Raw genomic sequence first — 23,379 nt, 5'->3', positions numbered from 1 at the left:
AATCATTTGAAAAATATGACCTTCAACAGACATGTGCAAAAGCCAGAAACCTCTGGGCGGTCCTGGGTTAAGCGAGAGCCTCCATTGACAGGGAAATTGATGAAGAGTGATTGGTAGATGTGAGGACTGAGGGGAGGCAACTTGGATGGTGTCCTTAAAGATAGGAGGGTCTGGAGACTGGGGAGGGTGGAGTTTTTGGTCGGTGGTTGCTGGGCTCTGAGGAAGCTTGCTCTGAAGGAAGCTGAAGGTGGGGGCCTCTGAGACTGTTTCTCCATTTTGGACACGTGAGTGAAAGGGACTGATCTCTTTTCTTTGCCCCAGCTATCTAAGGGCTTGGGCCTTTTGGCCCAGCCTAAACAGAAGGGGTATTTAAGCCCTATTCCCTTCTCTCCCCTTTCTCTCTATATATATATCTCTAATTCCTTTCTTGCTCCTATTGTAATTAAACTCCAAAAAAGGCTGACGGCTGACTTGAGTTTTCCATTTAGGAATTACATAGCTGATTCCTTGGCGACCTTAAATTAATATATATCAGTCTTTTAAAGTGATTCCCTTGTTACAGTAGGTCAGATAACTTGATAAGATCAGTTAGTAAATACCTATGGCAGTGTTTAAATTTAGATTTTCCAGAGAGTAGAAGTGCTAATCCAATGCTAATCCAAGAAGCCTAAGAAGGAGGATGTCCACTGGGGAAGGGATCCTTGGGGAGCTAGGTGGTCCAATAGATAGAGTTCCAAACCTAGAGTCAGAAGTACCCGAGTTCGAATATGACCTCAGACACTATGTGATCCTGGGCAAGTCTTTTAACCCTGTTTGCCTCAGTTTCCTCATCTTTAAAATGATCTAAAGAAGAAAATAGCAAAGCATTCCAATATCTTTGCCAAGATAACAAAGTTCTGGATATGACTGAACAACAATAGAGATGGGGGGCTCTGGTAGTAGAGGGAGTTGGAACACCTGGTGAGGAAGTAGCTTTTTGGGTTCTGACAAAATGCACCAGTGTCATCAATAGTGAGATCATCCAGGAGAGTCAGCAGAAGAAGGGTGAGTAATGATGATGACAAACTTCCTAAGGATACTGAGGCAGCTACTTGTCAACGAGAACTAAATGACAGAAAATTCTTTCTGCAATATCCTGGCCAGGACAACAGTTCCCCTAAATTCATTAAATTTGATAAGTATTCACTTCTGGCAATTCATTGTGTGTGTGTGTGTGTGGTGAAACACCATCATAATAAACCTAGAAAACACATTGCTAAGCATTATAAAATTACTAGACAAACAAAAAACTTAAGACCTCATGGACACAAGTGTTTTTAACATACAGTCATTTGAATATAGAGGATTCAGAAAAGAAAAGGATCTGGGAAATGAACAGCTGACTAAGAAGATGTCTGAGAACAAGGTTTGGGTTTCATACCCTGGCTTAAAATACAGCAACACAAGGTTCCTGACCAGGGGTGGGTTGCACAGAAAAAGAGCTAGGGAGGGGAAAAAATTACCTGGACTCTTATAAATTTAATTAAGAAGGCTTTAAACCAAACAAAAGACAGGGAGGAGAAAAAAAAAACTGTTCTTCTAGTTCTGCCAAGTTTAGAATCAGAGTAGGGTAGGTTTGGTAAAAGATGACTCACCTAAGGCCAGTCAGTCATTCATGGGAGACAATATCCTTGAAGGCAGCCAACTATAAAACCCATGGCCTCAGATCTAAATGTGAAGGATTGAAGAACAGTTAAATTAGCAATCCTAACACAAGAAGTTAATTCCACATGAGACACCTGGAGGGGTGGGTTGCTTGATCACAACTCTAGTTCCAAAAAGGTATGAATTATGTAATAAAGAACACGACAGAGAATAGCCTTTTATAACAAGAACCAGGAACCTGAAGAACATGACAGGGAGCATTTGGTAAGGATTGGTGTAAAGAGAAGACAGCAATAGGTACTAGACCAGAGAATTCTAAGAGAGTTGCCTCTAGCCTTGAGAGGGTAACTAGTTTGCCCCAGGATCACACAACTAGAATATGTTAATATAGAAACTAGCAGGAGCAATCCAGTCATGAGGATACACTACAGATGACCGAGACAGAAGGAGAAATTGGAATCAGAGTTCTAGAAACAGATCACAAACCTGGCATGGAAATATGAGATTATGGTGATAGGGGACATCTGCTTCAGCTCCTTCTGCCAAAATCAGAGTCATTAAGCATTGTGACAAGCCTTCTCGATAATTTGATCCTTAGAAAGGTGAAGGAAATGACAAATGGAATGGCTATTCTGGACCTGATTTGAACTCACAAAGAGGAATGGGACCTTGGAGCAGAAATGATAATGTGAAGATTGGATTTAGCTATTTCCTGATTGTAACAATGAATATACTTAGTTTAACAAAATCAGGAATGTCTTGGGAACTCTAAATTACTCCACCCTACTAAAACCTTACTTTAGGGGAAGATAAAGTTATAATCTCCTGATTGAACAATGAAGGTACTTAACTCTTACCTTATAGTGAAGCTAGAACTTTAAGCTGTCTATTTTAAGATCTTAATACAAAAAGGTGTTAAGTAACTATAAAGGTTAAATTAATCACAAAAAGGTCAAGTAACTAACAAAAGGTGAACTTAACAAAGAAGTGTTAAGTAACTCTAAAGATATAATCTAATCAAAAAGATGAGAACTAAAAATATGGGCAGTCCTGGAGAAAAGCCTTTGATGGGATTGGTAGATGCAAAAATTTAGAGGAGACACAAGGGTGAAAGATCTATATATTTGGATAACTTCCTATCTCTGGCACTTTTTTGGTGGCAGAGAGTTGGCTAATATCAGCGTGCTGGGCCTTTCTGCATCTTAGCATGGCTACAAGCTAGTGTCCGGTTCAGTGGTGAGTTTCTGGTTGAGTTTTCCTCCTCTAATCTTCTTCAGAGACCTAGAGGTGGGGATTTTAAATTCCCCCTGGCACAGGCCAGGCAGAAGAAATCCTATATCCTCTTCTCTCCTCCTTAAACTCCTTCCCTCTATATTAATTAAATTACCATAAATTCCCAGACTGACGTGGGTATTTTTAGATTTCCCTTGCCAACCAATTAAATTTTATTTTAAGTCACAATCCTAAAATTATCTTTACAGTCAATGCCACTTACTTTTCTCATCCTTAGGATGGCACAATTTCATAGGATCAATTATTTCATTTAAAGTTGGAAGTGTAAAAAATAGACATGAATCCAGGACTTCAATCCCTAGAATGCCCTATAATCTCACTGAATTCTCACGTGGGCCGAGATCGAGAAGGTATTTAAACCTGGTTGTGAATAGGCTCGCTCTTTTTGGACTTCCATTTTGGAGCAGAGGCATCTCTTCCATTCTGGCCTAGGCACGTGTTTTCTTATCCTGTATTTTCTTTAATTCTTAATCTTTAATAAACCTCTAAAAAATATAATACTCCTTGCAGAGAGAAACTAATTTCTACCTGCCTCAGTCTCCCCAAATTCCTAAATTTTAACTGTTACAAAAGTAATCTTAAGTCTACCTAGCCCTATCCTTCATTTTATAGATGAGAAAACTGAGTCTAAAGAGTCACAAAGATGTAGATGTAAAACTGACTGTCCATCCAATGTTTTCCACTGTTCCACAGGGATAACTAGGTGGTGCTGTAGAAAGACAATAAGACCTGAAGTCAGGAAGGCTCAAATTCAAATTTGGCCTCAAAAACATACCAGCCATATGAACTTGGGGCAAGTCACATAACCCTGTTGGCCTCAGTTTCCTCATCTGCAAAATGGACTGGAGAAAGAAATGGCAAATCACTCCAAGATAACCCCAAATGGGGTCATGAAGACTCAGATAAGACTGAAATGATACAACAACAAAAGTTAAATAAGGATCCCCAGTCAGCAAATTAATAGGTCAACAAAGAAAACTCCATTAATTTATATTTGGTACTTCAATTTCCTCATCTATAAAATAGAAAGGATAATCATAGCACTAATTTCTTAGGGTTTTTGTGAAGACCAAATGAAAGAGAATAATTATAAAGTGCTTGAGACAGAGCTTGGCATCGAGTGGGAGCTATGTAAGTTGTTATCATTATTCCATGTTGCCTTTTGCTTTGACGTGGTATTTCTTTAGTAAGGGGTATAGATCCTTGGATAAAGGAGAGACCAATCCAACTTATGACCAAAATGCCATACATATTTGAAATAGCTTTCTCAGGTATGGGGTACCATCCGTGACCAGGAAACTCAGCAAGGCTAATCCTCCTTAGCACAGTTCTCTAACCAGTTTAAATCTTGCTCACAGGGGTTTGGGTTCTGATGGCTGGCCTGTCTAAGTACCTAAGGTTTAGCTGTTATCATTAGTTCTAAAGCAACCTCTTGGTGGCATCACTGGAATTTAATGTCCCGGAGCTGGCCAGGGCATCAAAGGTTTTTGTTTTGCCTTCATTTAAGATGATGTCCAATACTTAAATGAAACCAGATAAATGACAGGGGCATGTTTTCACCAGATAACAACTTCAAAGGCTGTTTCAAGGAAGGAACAGATAATGAGGTGTCTGGTCTGGTGGGTTTGTGGGCCTTTACATAAGACAATCTAATATTTGGATATTAATTCTACAAGGGACTTTTGAAGAATAGAGAATTCAATCTAATTTTACAGATGAAGAAACTGAGGCTTTCAGAGGTAAAAGTGACTCACCCACATTTACAGAGTGGGATAAATGAGACAAGGTCCAGGATGTGCTGACTCCCCAACTAGGAGTTCTATTATATACTATACAACGTCTACATTCCTATTAGTCTAACTTGTTTTTGAAGTTTTTTATTGGTTCTTGGTAAAATTAAAAATAAAAAAAAAGATTTTGAAATGTTAGTCCTATTTAATAGGACTTATTTAATTTAATAATAGGATCAAATTTAGCAAATGTTATTATTAGGTGTTATATTCTTCCATAAAGTCCTGCTCTACTGCCCCATTGTAATATAGGAGTGACTATGGTTTCTTGAAGGCAAAGTTAGTATCTGTCTAATTTTATGATGCTGAAAATGCCTCAAGATAGAGTCCACTGTACAAGGATTATGTGCCAGCTAATTATGAGGGCTAACACCAATTGTTGTTGATCCATTTCAGTCACTTTCAGCATTTCATGACCACATGTGGGATTTTCTTGGCAAAAGATACTAGAGTGATTTGCCATTTCCTTCTCCATTTCATTTTATAAATGAGGGTGAAATGACTTGCCCAGGATCACCCAGACAGTAACAGTAAGTGTTGTAGGCCAAATTTCAACTCTAGTCTTCCTAACTCCAGGCCCAACACTCTATTCATTTAACCTCCCAGCTGTTCTTCATCACTAATAAACCTGTTTCTCAGGCAATGGCAATAACCTATAAAACAAAGAAATATAACAAGTAGTCTCAGTCCTATGGGAAACCCCTTCAATGATGATTGTAGTGAAGTGAGGAAAAGGGGAGAATCATAGTTCTTGGACTATATATAAATATTAACTGTTTTTGTTATTATTCAGTTGTTTAATTCTTTGTGACTCCTTTTGTGGTATTCTTGTGTAATAAATAGATGATTTGTGTGGAACTATTTCTGGTTGTAATAACTGAAATGTACTCTGGCTGCCTAGAGAGCTGCTAAGGGGAACATTCAGGAATGCCTATTTGTTAAAGAGATCGAAGAGAGATGTAGATAGAGAGAGATGAAGAGATGCTGCTTGTGGGGTGCTCTGGGGTTTGCCTATTGATCACTAATGGCTAATAAGTCAAACTATTTCCTAGCCTCCACCCTTCACCTCCCAGTCTTCCACCTGAAGCCCTCCTGCCACCCTTTCCCCACCCCCAGTCTTAGTCAGCCACCTTCTAAGTAACCCAGGGGGAACTATGAGATTTCAGAGGAATATTCTTTACTCTTCTTTTCTCAAGGAAGGGGGTTTATTGGTAACAAACATAATGGGGATTGAGGTGAGAGGGATGAGGTTTGTCCCTAATCTACAAGGAGAATTATGAAGGCTTTAGGAAATGTCAGTTTAGTCACAATTGTGACACCAAGACAGCCAGAGAGATGGAGGACAAGTATTTTTCTTCTTTTCTTCTTTCTTTAGTCAGATAATCTCTGCTTGAGTAATTCAAGTCCAGACTCTGTCAAAAGCCACAAAGGTCTCTCTCTCTGCCTAGGTCAGGAAAAACCAGCCTCTTTTGATCAGGAACCCAGAGAAGAGATTTCTCTCCTGGTCAGTCAACCCCAGAGAGTGCCAAAGCCCCACTTTCTCTCCCTGGCCAGTTTCAACTGCCTCCTCCTGGGAACATTCCTTTTGGAATCTTCACCTTGATTTTGCAGAGCAGGTCCCCAAGCTTTGTTTCTTGCCTGCTTGTCCTGCAAATCCTCTTTCTTCATGCCTCTTCCACACTTGGCAAAGATACTGGAGTGGTCTGCCATTTCCTTCTCCAGCTCATTTTACAGGTGAGGAAACTGAGGCAATCAGGGTTAATTGACTTGCCCAGAGTTACAACATAACTAATAAGTATCTGAGGTCAGATATGAACTCAGATATTCCTGACTCCAGGGTTGGCACTCTATCCATTGTACCAACTAGCTGCTGTTAGTACCCTAAATATGAGATTTTGCCAATGATCAATGGGCTGGCATACTGTATGATAAGTAAATGGCTTAGGGTTGATTGCCTTCGTCCAGAAAGAAACATCTTTTCATTGAAGTTCTGGATTATCGTGTCTTGCTCTGCTCACAATAAGCATGCACAAAGATAACCATAAGGATGATTGTAGCTTATCTGAAAAGGCAGAAATTCTACAACTAATCTGACAATATTCTTCAGAGAAAGTCAATCTATCTGTTAATGTCTGTATTGAAAAGCATGTTGGGAAAATATGACTTAGCCATGGCAAATAAGAGGCTGGAGTTGTGAACTATTCAGAACCCCAGGCTATCATGAAGGCTTTTGGAAGGGAGTCTTGCTGAACAATGACTGGTTGCTCAACTATGTAGGTGTTGAGGGTGGTGAGGGGGTGAGGTGGAGAAGGTGACATTATATTATCAATTAGCTGGGACAAAGGTCAAAATCATCATCAAAAATTATAATTCCAACACCTTCAACCTGACCTGTTGATGCTAAAAAGTGGAAAATGAGGGGGACAATTATAAAATAGGTTAACTTTATCATTTTCTAGAAGTCTAACTGATGAAAAGCAGTCATGAAAAAGTTACCAAAAGAGAAAAGAAACCACTATAGTCAGCAAACATTGACCTTGCCAAATGGAAATAAATGTATAATGTTACACACTTATAATATATGCTATATATATATATCATACATATACTATATTATTGAAAATAGAATACATCTGTATTCTATGTATATTTATATGCTACATATACTATGTAAATAAATGGATAATATTACATAGTAGCTATAGGAATACCCATTTAGGGGCATCTGGGTAATGCAGTAGATAGTGTCCAGCCTGGAGTCAGAAAGACTTCTTGAGTTCAAACCTGCCTCAGACACTGGCTGTGTACTTAGAGACAAAACACTTAACCCTGTTTCCCTCAATTTCCTCACCTATAAAATGAGCTAGAAAAGGAAAGAGCAAACCACTCTAGTATATTTGCTAAGGAACCCCAAATAGGGTCACAAAGAGTCATACATGACTGAAACGACTGAATAAAAAACACTCTGGAGCAAAATGATGGGAGCTTATGAGTAACACTTTCAAGTGTAATACAAGGGCAACAACACAACTTGCCTTATAAGACAGTGGAAATAACAAATGTTCAAAAAAATTGATGGGAGGTTCAATATGCCACATCACCCAGAAACATTCAAAGATGAAACAAATTATTATGAAAACAGCAAAGAGAAAAAAACCAGCCATCAATATTTTTATATTATATATTTTCACCAACGAGAATGGACCTACCCCTTTTGGACCCCAACATTAGTCCCAGATGGGCAATATGAGGAATATGAAGTAACACATAAGATGAATTTGGAGAAACAAGGGGACTACTGTACACACTGAAAGAAATCTATATCCTGGAGACAGCAACATTTTGGTAGCTCTGGGGTGGAGGGGATTGTTTCCCAAGACTTATCAGAAAAGGGAGGATAGAAAAAGAACAGGAACTAAAATATGGATGGCATTACAACATAAAAACTGGGATTGAGAGGACATCAATAATTTCATCTAGATCCCTACAGTTTCATGATCGTAGTCTAGAACTAGAATGGACCTCAGAGACCATTGAGTCTAGCCCCCTTCATTTCATAGATGAGGTGAAATGATTTGCAGAGGATTGTACAACTACTAAATGTCTCAGTTATTTGATCTTAGGCCTTCCTGATTCCAACAATCTATCCATTGTGCCACCTTTCTCATCAATTTATAATAAGAATGTTCTACACATATACCGTAAGTATCTTTTATTCATTATGCCACTTTTCTCATCATTTTATAATAATAATAATGTCCTACACATGTATACCTTAAGTATCTTTGAGAAAAAGGTTAAGAGTTGATAAATGTTTTTGGGCAGCAAATCATAACATTTATACTCACATGACCAATAAATAGTATAGAGAAAGAATGCAGGTGTCACTTGTACTTATTTGTCAATTGGTTGTGACCCCATTGGGGGTTTTCTTTGCAAAGATACTGAAGTGGTTTGCCTTTTCCTTTTCTAACTCAATTTATAGATGAGGAAACTGAGACAATCAGGATTAAATGAGTGGTCCAGGGTCACAAAATAACTAGCAAATTTCTGAGGCTGACTTTACAGTTGGGTTCTTCTGATTCCAGAGCTGGCACTCTATTCAGTGCTTTGAAAAAGCATTTGACCCAGGAGGGCAAAATGAAATCTTAAAGGCTTTTCTCTCACAAAGAATCTCTCAGATACATGGTAACTTCTTAAAATATTCATTGATAAATGTAACCACAGGAAAACGTCCATTCAATGATAGTCTCATTAATGCCAAGGGAAAAATGAGTAGGAAGACTCAAGCCTGCCAAAAGTATTTGCCACTGTCCTGAGAACAGTACAAGTGGAAAAAGGATTCTCTATGAATGGCATGGTCAATCTTCCAGAAGCTTCTATTTGAAAAAGATATTTTAAGGGTACACAACTCTGCAGAATATTAGGTGTTCTCAAGGAGAGTCATCATTACTCAAGAATGTGACTGTACCAAATTTATGGGAATAAACAAATTTTTTAAATTCCTTTTTTTCTAGATTATTCACAGACTATAGTCTGTTCATTCCATTGGATTAGTTCATCCATAAGTATATGAGATGGGCACTGCAGATGGAAAATAAATTGAGCCCAGAATTCAGTAGGTCAAGATTAGGCAAAATTTCGTTTGAGAAAACTGTGTAGCTTTTTCAATGATACTAAGCTGTTTTCAGCACAAAACCCCATTTAAAAAGTGAAGACTGAATAATCACAAATTTTAGAATCCCACAATCTCTGAAGACTCAAAGTTATGGATGACTCAAGGAGCAATGGAGAATAGACAGTGAGCACAAAATAAGCTACTATTTCTAAAAATGCGTAACAATTGGCAATATGAGAAAATGAGTGATTCGAAAAGGAGCTGGGTGAAGTAGCAAAAGTTAACAGATTTGCAGACCGAGGGTTGTACCCAAGGAAAGTGAAAAGGCCTCAAGAACATCTAAGACCCTCTAAGGAGAACTTGTGAAAGACAGTGGACAAGAACAGCACAAAAAAAGTCATAGATGAATTCCATTGCACAACCATGGAGGAAATATCCAGTGCCAATGAACAGATCAGTTAAAGTGTTCAAGAATTTTTATGATTCAAATAAATTATAAAAGTTTATTTTTAACAATATAAATTGTCTGAATAGCCTCATCTCCTTTATGCTATTACCTTCTGCATTTGCTTTATTTACTTTTTGTAAAACCTCCATTTGTGTTTATTTGTTCATGTGTAGGTGTTTACATACTACCTTAACTTTATTTAGCCTTACTACATGAAATGTTGCAACAGGCATAAATTCTCCTGAATTTCCATAAGTTTCCTAACAACATGAATTACAAGATTTTAAAGTTAGAGCTTAGAAATCTAGTGTAATAGGGCAGCTCGGTCACATAACATAGGAAACCAAGCCTGGAATTGGGAGGACCTGGGTTCAGATCTGACCTTAGACACTTCCTAGTTGTGTAGCCCTGGGCCAGTCCCTTAAGCTCAGTTGCCTAGTTCTTGCCACTTAGGATTGATATTAACACAGGTTTTTTTTTTTTTTAACCTAATGTAAGTTATTTTACAGATGTATAACTGAGGTTCAGAGAAATTAAGTGGCTTGACTCATGCAAATCTAGACTAGATACCCCAGTTCCCAGGACTCTGAGACATTCATTTATTTACATCAGCCTACCTTTGACTCATTTGCTAGCTTTGTCAAATAAAAAGATGTCTGGGTGTTGGCCAGAATCTAAATAGTGGCTTCCTATCAATGTATTATCATACCAGGTAATTGCTCAAGTGTACTTTTTTTGTACAATTGTTTAATGAAGATTCCAAAACCAGGTGATTAATCCTAAACATAAACATATACATGAAACAACAATAGTGAAAAATCCCTTTCTTTTCACCTAAGCCAGTCTGTGGCCTCCTTTATAATTCATATGCCCAATAGCAAACACTAGGCATTAGTGAAAATCATCAGTTCTCTCTAGAGAAAACGATTGACTTTAAAACTAGGCTTGTCAGTTTCCATCTCTTGCTATTTATTCTGAAAGTCAATGTTTCAATTTAATTTCACTGCAATCTATGCTTTTTAAAATGGAATAGGGAAAAGGTATATAAGCCAAGTCACCCAGAAGTACCAAATATACTCAGGAAACCCTACTTGTTGGAGTTCAGTGAAGGCAGACAGCAAAGCATTCTTTTTTTTTTTTTTAAACCTTTACCTTCTGTCTTAGAATCAATACTGTCTATTGGTTCCAAGGCAGAAGAACAGTAAAGGCTAGGCAATGAGAGTTTAAGTGACTTGCCCAGGGTCACACAATTAGAAAGTGTCTGAGACCAGATTTGAACCCAGGACTTCCCTTCTCCAGGCCTGACTCTCTATTCACTGAGATACCCCCTCCCCCAAAGCATTCTTGGAGAGAAAGACTATTTCTTAGAATACTGCTGGACTAATTATGTCAGCTAATTTTTTTCTCCCTCTCTTTTTCATAGGGGGAAAGAGAAAGAACAAAAGGACCCAAATGGAGCTGGACAGCTCCAGGGACTTTTCCATTCCTTTCCAAAGACTGGGGCTGTTTTTAAGTTTTTTCTTTCCTATATAGCTATGGCCTGCCTTGGTAGAATGTCATTGCTAATCACAAACCTAAGGCATGTTAGATAACAGTGGCCAAAACAGGCCACTTGGGTTATCCAATCTAGTCCTAGGAGTTTCAAAGGACTTTCTGTATCTTTCACACCAGCCCCTTATCTACCCAGTTTTGTGGCATTTGTCATATTGTAATATCTACAAGGACAGTGTCAGTGATCTTCCCTCCTTTGAGTCGCTCTCCATCCTTCCTTATATTGTATCTTATCTTGGGAGTCCAACATCTGACAGAAACATCTGCAGAAGAGCTATTTCTAGCTCTTTTTAAAGACTTGTTTGTTTTATTCCAAGAAAACTATTTCTCCTTGCTTTCTTGGTCTTGAAAAGAGTCAGCCCTGCCCCCCACTATGACTCCATCTCCAACTGAATTCCCCTAAATGCCCTCCTTCTTAATTGTGGCACAGCACTCTTTCCAAAGCCATCATTGTTATTCTTCATTTTTCTTAGAGACTGCCCTTTTAGAGATGAAGCAATGATAATCAACAAGCCACTCATGATCCCTTCCGGCTTACAGTAAGCTTCCCACATCCACAAGAAAGACACTTATAAGGTATTTTATAGTTACTAACTAGTTAATCTACATCACATTGCCTAAGGCTGTTAACTATTAGTCTCATTAGGCGAGGAGACAACAAGAACAGCAATAGCTCCATAGACAGAAGCTAAAATAATGTGGGTGGGTGGCATAAATGGGGTTCTTATTCAGTGGTCCATAACTCTTTCTATTCCCTTCCACACTTTACCCCAGATAACTGTGCATGCATCAAGGGAGTCATATGCAGCATTAAGGGGGCTCCTTTGCCTCCCTCTAATTTTATTTCATATCCTTTGTTTAGTTCTAAGTAAGCAGCTAGGTGGTGACGTGGATAGAGAGCTGAATTCAGGATGTTCCTGAGTTCAAATCTGACCTCAGACACTTAGTAGCTGTGTGATCAGGAGCAAATCACTTCATCAAATTTGCCTCAGTTTCCCTATCTGAAAAGTGAGCTGGAAAAGGAAAAAGCAGACTACTTCAGTATCTTTGCCAAGAAATCCCCCAAAGACCATGAAGAGAGTCAGAAAAAAAAAAAGACTCAACAAACTCCTAAAGAACAGGGACTGGTTTTTGCCTTTTTTTTGTATTGCCAGAGCTTAGGTCAGCATTTGGCAAAGATGAAATACCTAATAAATGTATGCTGATTATGCTCAGAAGCTACCTTTGAAAACCAAGAGGGGAAGCTAGGTGGTTCAGTGGATAGGTCTAGAGATAGGAGGTCCTAGGATAAAATCTGGCCTTCCTAATTATGTGACCTTGGACAAATCACTTAATTTCAGTTACCAATCAGCTCTTCTGCCTTATCTATTCAAAGACAGAAGGTAAGGGTTTAAAAAGAGAGAGAGAGATCATAGTAGTAGAATAGATTTACAGATGGAAGGGACTTCAAGGTCACCAAATCCAATGATCTCTGTTATACAGTCTAGGAAACTAAAGTCAAAAGAGTTAAGCACTGGACTAAGATCACAGAAAAGTGATATTTGAACCCAGCCCTTTGACCTTTTCCACTATTCCATTCTGCTTCCTATAAAAATTGGTGTACCTGTGATACTGCTTTTGGGAAAAAATGTTGTAATTCCATTTAAACCACCTCTCAAAATATCCCCCCCACATAATTAATACTAGACTAGATTGTTATGCTAGGATATTTTTGGAGAATTCCAAGAATTCAATACTTGGCAAGAAGACTTAGTGGCTGATTCTGACAGTGGTTGTATTTTTTTTTAAGTAATACAGTTAAATATAGTTCTAAGTTCTTATTCCTTCCTTGAAAAAACAGAACAGGCCCACTGAGTGATGGCCTGAAAGAAATTGGGCTAATACTAAATGAAACCAGACTCAAGCAATACTTTAAATTACAATGAAAGATATATTCCAGAACAGCGATTCTGATCCTCTCATGCTCCTCCTCCTCATGGCCATCATGGCCATGGCTGACAAGTGTCAGAGGAGGTCATGGTCATGAAAGTTCTGAGGTCTGGTAAAAATTCTGGAGAATAAGTTAAAACAACTCTATTGGCAAAGCTGGCTAACACCATGGGCTTTGTCAGCAAGAAAGCTGCTTTTAGGAACATGCTGGATTGTTAAACATAATATCACATTAAAGAAAAGGCTGCATAGAAAATAGAGCAATTCAATTTAGGTGAGGCACTTGTGCAGAATTTTTAAGGATGAAATGTTTGCTCATCCTGTATCAAAAGTAAATTTTTTATAAAATGACCTCCAAAAATCCTTGAGAACACTTTACTGAACTCTTGGATGAAATAGTATTTTAATGATCAGGGTTTTTTTTTTTTTTGGGGGGGGGATGGAATTAATCATATCTTGAATATTGTGTATTATATTGTATAAAGAATGTGATATGTCCCTGCAAACGTCTTAATGCTTAGTTTCATAAGTAGATTATATCCCAGAAATAAGAGAAACTTGTCTGTTCTGATATTTTTCTTGTAAAAGTTCTAAACTCTGAACCCAGGATAGATGTTAACCTGAAATCCAGTGGTAGACTCAGCAGGTGTTGGAACCTGCTGGGAAACTTACAGTTGATAGGATACACAAGAAACTACTATATAGATTGTATGAAAACACAGATCTCTATAATTCCTTTTCAAGTGCCAGCTCCAAAAATTACATAGCTCTCATATCTCAGCTTTAGGTTTTTAAAATGTCATTGGAGATTTTATTATATACACATTTAAATAATTTTTTTTTCCTTTCTCCCCTCCACTCCTTCCTTCCACCAGAAGTGATAACTAGTGACACAGTTCCTTAGGGCTCTTCTCACTTCCACTGCTTGGAAACCCCAGCTATTTTCAGAGATCATCTCAAGGACCACCTTCAATGAAAGACCTGTTCCAAGTACAACCTTCCATGAAAGACCTGCCCCAATGCCTGAAATACACAAATTTAATAATTTCTTTTTGCTTAGTTTCCCAAGCATATATTCTCTCTAGCACAACTTTCCCCCTTCCTCCTCCTTAAATGATTCTATGATATGCATACACACATATATACACTATACACACACATTTGTATTTACTAACACATGTATATGTTTTTCACCACAGAACAACCTCAGCTCCCTGAGGGGAAACACTAGGTTTCTTGTGTTGCTGCTGTCTCAGAATCATTAATTGATCAACCTCCAAAACTGTAGTAGGAAGAGAAGTACCTTTTCTTTAATTGCTAAGTAAAAGAACTTTCATAAATAGACATCTCTTTCCTTCAAGTCATTACTCTGGATAGCCAAGACACCAAGAAATCTTTCATTATTTTTTTGCTACTGTACCTTCTGCAGATGCCTTTGTCTTCCTGTGATGTTAGGACTTCCTCTTATTAAAAGGGAGGAGATTTCTCACTGTTTGCTTGTTGATATATAGCACCCAGAAGAAAATTCTTCACTGATTCAAGAGGTCTCCAAGCTTTGAGCCCTTGTTTAGTTAACATTCACCTAGCTCCTTCCTCCTAGCATCTTCCTCCCTAGGGAGCACATAAAGCCTCCTGTTCACCTCAACATATCAGGAACTGGCAGTTTCATGATCCTAAAGAGCCGCTGGAGCAAGCATTTTTAATTCGTTGGCTTACTGTTTCTTGTTTTGCTTTGTCCTAAAGTCAAATGACTTGGTGTCAGCAGAGCCTCGGAGTATGTGGGGTTTGCTCCTTTCAACACAGCTGTATACTTGGCTTTGATGTTTCTTTACACTGTAGCCTAAAGTCACAGCCGTAGTCTGGTTAGGTAATGTAACATTCAAGTATGTATTTATTTTTAAACTGACCCCTTCCGCACTGAGCAGTAAGAGGGACGTCCTGCCAAAAAAATATTCTCCTTTCTATTTTTATGATGAAACACATGCCTCTCAAAGCAGGAAGGGGGAGTGGATGGAAGAGAAGAGAGCCGGTATAATAATCCCTACTCAGTAAATGGCTCTAATTAGATAAACTCTCCTCTCCATCTGAATGAAGGTCCTTTAAGACAAGCCACTTAGAAGTTTTTTTTTTTTTTGGGGGGGGGGTTCTTTCAAATTGCTTCAGCTGTTCAGAAACCAGTTTTAAAAGCACAATTCAGAGGCTCTGGCCAGCAGGTTAGAGTACCAGGCTATATTTCCTCTCTCTCTCAAATCCTAACCTCGTAAGGAGGAAACAGTAAGGGCAATGCCAACCCTACATCACAGGGCAGTGTGAGCCTGCAGAATTCTATCCTTTGCCCTTGGCCCAGAAAGAACCTCATAGCCAAGTGTGGGGCTGTTACCAAACCAGAAAACACAATAGGCATCCAAGAATGATTCTGTCCCTAGCCCACGATGATGCATTGTACCCAGGAAACCGCACCCTGAAAACCGGTGGGTACAAATCATACAGCTTTGGCTTAATGCCTTCAAACCTTCTCCCCCTAGAGCTGCTTTATGCCCCCTTGTGTTCTTTAAGGACCACTGGAGACTGATCCCTTTGACAAGGTAATTTCTTCAGCTCTCCTCCCTAAGACCAAAGCCTTGCAACCCTTGCATGCGAAGAGAATCCCAGTCCTACGCACCCCCACACCCAGGGCAAGCCGGAATCCGACCTGGCAGCTCCGGATCCCTATGGACCTACAGAAAAAAAAGGGTGGTAAGCTTGCAGGCAACTTACGAGATGTCTGTCCCTGGTGATCCACAGCCACCGGCTGAGCTTCTGGTCTCGGCTTATGGAGCCGACTGCCCCGCCCAAGCTGCCGCGGTCCCTTGGGTCTGGCAGCTCCCAACCTTACTCCCCCGCTGGGTTGTAGAGCTCTCTCTGCCTGCAGCCCCAGTTGCTATAGAGAACCGGTGCCGCTGTCTTGTTTCCTTTCACCCTTGAGGAGAAAGGCACGGAGCGAAAGGTGGAGGTACTGAACGGTGGTAGTTGGCACTGAGTTTTGTGTTGTCCTCCGAAGCTGGCTAGGGTCGCCCACTCCCAACAAGCCGCGCGGACTACAGGCTGACTGCACAGCCCTCTGGTCGTTTTCGCCGAGGCCAAGAGGGAAAAGGTGGGAGGGAGAGTGAGAGAGCTTCGCTTCCAACGCCGGGGACAGAACCTGAAATGAGTGGAAGAAACGCGGGGAAGGGGAGGAGCCAAAGCGAAGATGGGAGGAGCCCTGGGGAAAGCGGCTTCTGAGCCAAACCCACTTCACCTGGGCTGAGTCCTGCGGCTGCCAGGGTCAAGTACCGACCCTCCCTTCCCCCACTGACCCTGGTTGAAAAGAGAGGGCGCAGCAGGTTTGGTCCCAGAGCTAGAGGGAGTTCATTTATACCGAAAAGGGCGCACTCCTTGAGAACAATGGGGCTCTATTGTTAGTCCCTCGCGGTTCCGTTGTATCCCCAACACTGGAGGATCCCTTTAGAACGAAACACCTAGCTGGGAGGAAAAGCTACAATTCTCCATTCCTTTTCCCCACCCTCCCCGCACACGTTTCCTCACATCCAAAGGAGTGGTAGTAAAAATGGCTTTATTTAAGGAGTGGTCTCCAGGGAGTTGGTCTGACTGTCCCCCAAGATAATGATTGCAAGGCATCTGATCACCTTGTTAGTGGTGTGTGTTACGCCCCCCCCGCCACCCCTCCGCTCTGCAAACCTTAAATCTCTTAAAAAAAAAAAAAGCTAGGATATTACCATCATTATACAAAAGCCGCCTCCTAGAGGGCCCCGGGTTGTCTGTCTCTCTCAACAAACCAAACCTGTCATTAATTTCATGTAGGATCTCAATGAGGTGGGTGAACCTACCAGGGAAAACGGAGTGCTGGAGAGCAAGGACACAACTTCAGTAATGCCAGGGAGACTCAAACTATCGCCTCCCTGCTTGGCTTGGCCCCTATCCGTCTTCCCTTCCTCTCTTGCGCACACTCTCCCATCCCTTTTCCAGGTTTAGTTCCCGCGTGGAAGCCCTTATTCTGTCAGTTTCTCGAGCCTTCCCCTTCAAGAGGCCATGAAAACCCGGAGAGGTGGATTTTTCAGGGTTAGGGCTGGTGGAGCCTGGGCAACTGGAAAAGCTCCTATTCTTTCCTGCTAGGTTTGTGAGTTTCAAAGAGAAAGCGTTTTCTCCCAGCATGGTAGCACCCTCGGGCACGAAGAACCTTCCTCCCTCCTGCACCTAGGCTGAGGACATGGTGGACGGGGGCTGTTCGTGGGTAATGATTACTCCGGAAGGAGTTGCAGCTGGTCTCGAATGGGTGGTTTTACGGGTATGCGAAGCCGTTGAAGCCGGAGCACCTGTGCCCTCCTATCACTTTCAAACTCCTGCTTATTCCCCTTATTACCACCCCCACTTCTAGAGGAAACAAGCTACTCCCAGTGTATGAACTTTATAACCATAGCAATTGCTTGAGCCAACTCTCCCCTTTCCTTTATCTGACAAGGGGATAAAGGAGAGGAAAGGGAAAGATTTTCAGTTCTTATCTATGCCTGCCAAATTAATCTGTGATGGGTAGTAAATCTAGGTTAGCAGTCCCTGCTATTCTGGGGCTGTACTTGGGAGGAAGCAAGACCAGAGAAGGGAATTGTCATGGTCTAGCCTTTGAGCCCTGAGATAATCAATCAATACAATCAAATAATTTTTGTAAGTACCAGAAGGCAGCTAGATGGCACAGGGGAGAAAGTGCTGGTCCTGGAATCAAGAAGATCTGGGTTCAAATGAGGACTCAGACACTAAATGCCTGAACTTGGGCAAGCCACTCTACCTCACCTGTAAAATGAGCTAGGGAAAGAAATGGCAAACTATTGTATTATTTTTGCCTAGAAAGTTCCCAAAGGTAGTCACAAAGGATTGGACACCAGTGAAAAAGAACAACCATTGTGCCAAGTACTGTGCTAAATACTGGGAATACAAAAAGAAGCAAAAGATAATCACTGCCTTCAACATTCAGACTGGACAGACATTTTGTCCTACAAGATTGCATGAGAAAGGGAGCAGCCAGGTAACTCAGTGGATTGATAGCTCTGGAGGTTTTGGGATTAAATATTGCCTCAGATACTTCCTAATAGGGTGAACCTGAACAATAGTCACTTTCCCCCATTGCTTAGCCCTTACCTTGGCACTTCTGCCTTGGAACTAATAAACACTATTGATACTAAATAGAAAGCAAAGATTAAAGAAAAAAAATAAGATTATATGGGAAAACATCCACACGGATACTTGGGCTGCAACAGCCTATTTAGCATCACATCACTGAACGTGCTTTACTCTTCTAGGTACTTCTGGCCTGTTGACCAGAGTCCTTTTAAAAAACATCAGAGCTGCAGACTAAGTGACAAGAAGCATGGGACAACTTTTCTAAACAAAATTTGTGGGTGGAGTGTGAAAAGCTTCAAAGAAAATAATAGCAAGGCAAATGGCCATAAGGTTGAAAGTCAAGTGAGAAACTATGCTGAACTCTTGCTAGAAATTTTACAAGGAAAGCAGATAATGAAGATAAGACTCTAGCAGTGTTTCCCTTCTTTAAATGACAACTGCTTCAGAGTTTCCTTTGGCTGATACCTGAATTTAACACCAGACTCCTGACAGTTTTACTCAGGGTTCATTTTTCAAACTATATGTTCTATTTGGCACTAACGTACACGTTTTATACTTGAATTTATTGAAAATATTAAATGTTACAGGCCTACTTAGATGAAGGTATTTTTATAAATATTTACACATAGTTTTCATTACATATGGTATTTTTATAAGTACAAATGTTATGTATGTATATACTTATAAAATGCCATATGAAAAAAATTCCTTGTACTCACACAAAAACATTCTTTACACACATGTCTTCGTGCAAAGATTTATATATATATATATGTATATGTGTGTGTATATATATGTATATATATATATACATATATATATATATGTTCATCCTCTATTGTTAGCTGCTGTTAGAGCACTTTATTTCCACATGACTGGGTGAGGACCTACATTTAGAGTTTCATAAATAGATGGAGGAGCAGGCAGGTTGAGGTAATAGTTTTAATCTGTCTTTATTTTAATTTACTTCGTTCTGAGACAGCATGAGATACTTGGCTTGGAGTCAGAAAGACCCAGGTTCAAATCCTGATTCTGTTGTTCACTACTTATGTGAAGATAGCTAGGTCACTCTGAGCTTCAGGCAACTCTCTAAAACTCTAAGTTAAAGGTAGGTTGTCTTCTGTGTAGGTGAATGAGTTCTCACACCAATGAAATCACAGTTGTTTCTTTTTTTAGCTTTTACATGAGCAATCATGAAAAACAAATTCTGTATTAGTCATTTTATGAAGAAAACTTGAACAAAATAAGAAAACAAAAAACAAAAAAGTGAAGAAAGTGAAAATAGTACATTTCTATTTTCATTTAGATTATATCAGTTCTTCCTCTGGGAGCAGATGACATTTTTCATTATGAGTCTTTTGGGATTGTTTTGGATTCTTGTACTGATGGGAATAGCTGTCATTCACAATTGTTCATCATACATTATTGCAATTATTATGTACAATGTTCTTCTGGTTCTGTTCACTTAACTCTGCATCAGTTCATGTAAATCTTTCCATCTTTTCCAATCTTTTCTGAAATCTTACTACTTATAATTCCTTATAATACAAATGTATTCCATATACCACAACTTGTTCAGTTGTTCCCCCAGGAACTTAGCTTTCTTGATTTTTCTACATACAATTTGACATTCTACTGTTTTTATACCTTTGACAAATTGTCTCACATATTCATAATTCATTCCTTCATATTTGACACTTGGAATTCCTTTTTTATCTGTTTTTAACAAAATGTTTCCAGATTACATTTTAGTATAATTTTCAATAATCATTTTCTGACATTTTGCAATAGATGTTATTTCCCTCTCTGCCATCTCTGCCCCTTCCTCTAGATGGCAAGAAATATAATATAGATTGTACATGTGTTATCATACAATGCATATTTCCATATTTATCATATTGGGAAAGAAGACATATCACACTAGAGAAAAATTCATGGAGGAAATAAAGTGAAGAATGACATGCTTCAATATATATTCAGATTCCATCAGTTCCATCTATGACTGTGGAGTGCCTTTTTTGTCAAGAGTCCCTTGCAGTTGTCCTGGATCCTTTCATTACTGATAATAGATAAGTCATTCACAGTTAACCATTCATTGTACTTTTTGTTGTTACTATGTACAACATTCTCCTTGTTTTGCTCACTTTACTTTCAATCACTTCATATAAGTCTTTAAGGATTTTTTGTGATCATCTTATCTATTTTTTTCTTATGGTGAAATAATATTCCATTACAATCAATCTGAGATCATAATTGCCACCCCTGCTTTTTTTTTAAACTTTGACTAAAACATAATAGATTCTGTTCTAACCCTTTACTTTGTGTTTCCCTGTGTTTCATGTAAATAGAACATTGTAAGATTCTGACTTTTAATTCACTTTGTGCTCCTCTTCCTTTTTATGGACAAGTTTATCCTGTTCATATTCACAGTTATGATTACAAACTATTTCCTTTAATCTTATTTCTTCCTCCCCCCCCCCATTTATCCTTTTCTTTCTCTCCTTTCACTCTTTCCCTGTTTAGAAATATTTTTGTTCCTGACTACTGTCTTCTGTTGCATAATTTATAACCATAGGAATGCAAATAAAGGAAACTAAGTCTCCAAGCCATGAAGAAATAGGTTTATTCAGAGGGGGCTGGTCTCCCAATAAAGCCAGACTTCTGGTCAAGACCAAAAGACCCCAACCATTGTGAGAGGACTTCTTTTATCACTAAAGGATTAGACAATTTTTATAGAAGTACAAAAATAGACCAAGACAATAGTTATACCATCTAAAAATAGAGGCAGATGAAAGCAATGTTCATTGGTTAGGGCAACTAGGAAATACTTCTTATTGGTGATAGAAGTCATTTGACAATGACTTACAAGTTACTTAATGGAAAAGGAGGGGAGTAGGTAAGTCTGGAGTAAGTGACATAAAGATAAGAGTGGGTGGTGTTGGGTGGTGTTGGGTGGTACCAAGCTTCAAACCCAAGTCAAGCCTAGTTCAATATCATAATTATTGCTGATTGTGCATGATATAGCAAATTTGAAGGGTGAGGCTGACAATAAGGCCTATGCTAACGTATTTATTTACTTAATTCAAAACCTTAATACTTTTTCTAAAATAATCACAAAAGGCCTTCTAAAATCATCACTGATGCTAACATTATTTAAATATCCTAGAATTACAATTATGATTAACTCAAAACTACTGCTAAACTTAAAATCTAATCCTCATGTAAGGGGTTGGGAGATTTTTCACTCTCATTCCCCTAGTAGCTTCTGACTATTTACCTTCTGTTTTGTCTGTATCCCCTTTTCTCATTCTCCTTTCCATTCCCTATAGGGTAAGATAGGTTTCTATAGCTAATTGAATGAAAATGTTATTCCCACTTTGCAACAATTCCAATGAAAATAAGGTTCAAGCATTGCTCATCAAATTCCCATCTTTCTCTTCACTGTATTGATTCTTATGCACCTCCTTATGGGAGATAATTTACCCAAAATTTGTTCACTTTTTCTTTTCCTAATGTATTCTTTTCTCTTTCTTATACCATCATTTTGTCTTTTTTTTAGCTTTTTTCTAGCATTTAGGAAGTTGTAACTCCCTTTTAAAGATACTTTCTCTTGTGTCACTTCCTATGCCTTCCCCTAATTCTATGCCTACCAATCATAGTTCAAATCCTGCTTTAGGACTGCCCAGGAGACAGTCAGTCGATTCTGATTCATCATCCACTATCACACACATGGGTCACAGACCTCCCACTTAATGATTAAGTGGGGTGTTTATACTTTTGGTGATTAGATATAAAATTGGGCAAATCTCCATACTCAACTTTTAAGTAGGGTATTTACTCTTTTGGTGATTAAAATCTAAAACTAGGCAGGGGTTACAATATTAATCTTCACAATCAGGGGAGAGTTAATTTTAATCTTCACAGTATCTTAGTTATCACCTTATATAATAAGGCAATCAGTTTAATCCCATTGTTTCCTTTGATTATCTACAGTTGTTGATGTGTCAAATACTGAATAACATACAAAAAAAAAAGAAAACAGTTACATCTTGTGACAGAGGCTGACACTAGAGAAAAGTGCCAGGCTGAAGAGTATGTGAAATTGATCACCTTGATGTAGGAGGGACCCCAGGAGTGAAATCTGGAGAAGGAGTAGACTCTGGCTGGGAGAGCACTGAGGCTCTCAGTCTTGAGAAGCCAAAGAGAGAAATTGGGAAAAAGACTTTCTCCTGAGGGTTAGCCACTTTTCCTGCTGGTGACTGGAAATCGTTCCCCGCAACACTTCCCAATTGAAGGGACTTTCTGAAGAGAAACCTGAACAGACTTTACCTCAGCTCCTATTGCCCAGGGGTGAGTCAACTTGACTTTCTCTCAGGGGCTCAGGCTGCCAAGCCCTGAGTTCCCTCCAAACTCGAGGAGGGAGGGGAAAGGGTTTAGGTAGAGATGGGGACCCCCTTTCCCCACATTCCTTTTCCCATTCTTCCCTGTCCATTATTCCTTTTGTATTACCTGATTGAGTAAACATTAAAAGTTATCTGTTCCCCAAGCTGAGTGTTAGTTAACAGATCAAGGGGAGACCTTTCGGTTTTGAGTAGTGGAGGGGGGACAAGAGGGACAAGAGTGAATTGGGGAGAGAAGCTTTAGCTAATGAGGGAAGGCAGAAGAGGGGAAATCTTCAAACCCTTTCTCCTCTCTCTGAGCCAACATTACATTTGCTGTCTCCCCTGAACCCTACTTTGAGAAGGGGGGGGTTCTCCTCTCTTTCCCCCTCTCCACACCAAAAGTCCAAACTTCCATTGGGGCACAAAACTTCCCTTTTATCATTTTTTAAATTGTATAATAATTGATAATAGATTAGAGACATTGCTTGGTCAGATCCCTATTATAACTGAGATGTACCAGGATTACATGAAATAAGGCAGGGGGAAGGGAACCAATGAGGAGATGGGGAACGT

General features: G+C 39.3%; 1 protein-coding gene across 4 annotated transcripts in view; it reads right to left on the bottom strand.

Annotated features, from left to right (window-relative positions):
• The window catches only part of CDC42EP3 (CDC42 effector protein 3), a 45,515-nt gene extending 27,986 nt beyond the window's left edge, over positions 1 to 17,529 (bottom strand). The window contains exons 1-2 of one of the 4 annotated variants that reach the window (XM_056794927.1): positions 17,140 to 17,529; positions 16,031 to 16,454 (exon numbers count right to left, since the gene is read on the bottom strand). The gene's annotated coding sequence lies outside the window, so the exon portion shown is untranslated. Of the gene's footprint in view, positions 1 to 1,634; positions 1,708 to 14,693; positions 16,548 to 17,139 lie in introns of those variants that run through there. The other 3 variants (XM_007477029.3, XM_003339783.4, XM_007477027.3) reach the window with 3 other exon arrangements.
• Positions 17,530 to 23,379: the final 5,850 nt, after the last annotated feature.

Source organism: Monodelphis domestica, chromosome 1, assembly GCF_027887165.1.
Source record: "Monodelphis domestica isolate mMonDom1 chromosome 1, mMonDom1.pri, whole genome shotgun sequence".
NCBI classification, from domain to species: domain Eukaryota; kingdom Metazoa; phylum Chordata; class Mammalia; order Didelphimorphia; family Didelphidae; genus Monodelphis; species Monodelphis domestica.
The sequence above is the reverse complement of the archived record's forward strand: the minus strand, read 5'-3'. Positions and strand labels throughout refer to the sequence as shown.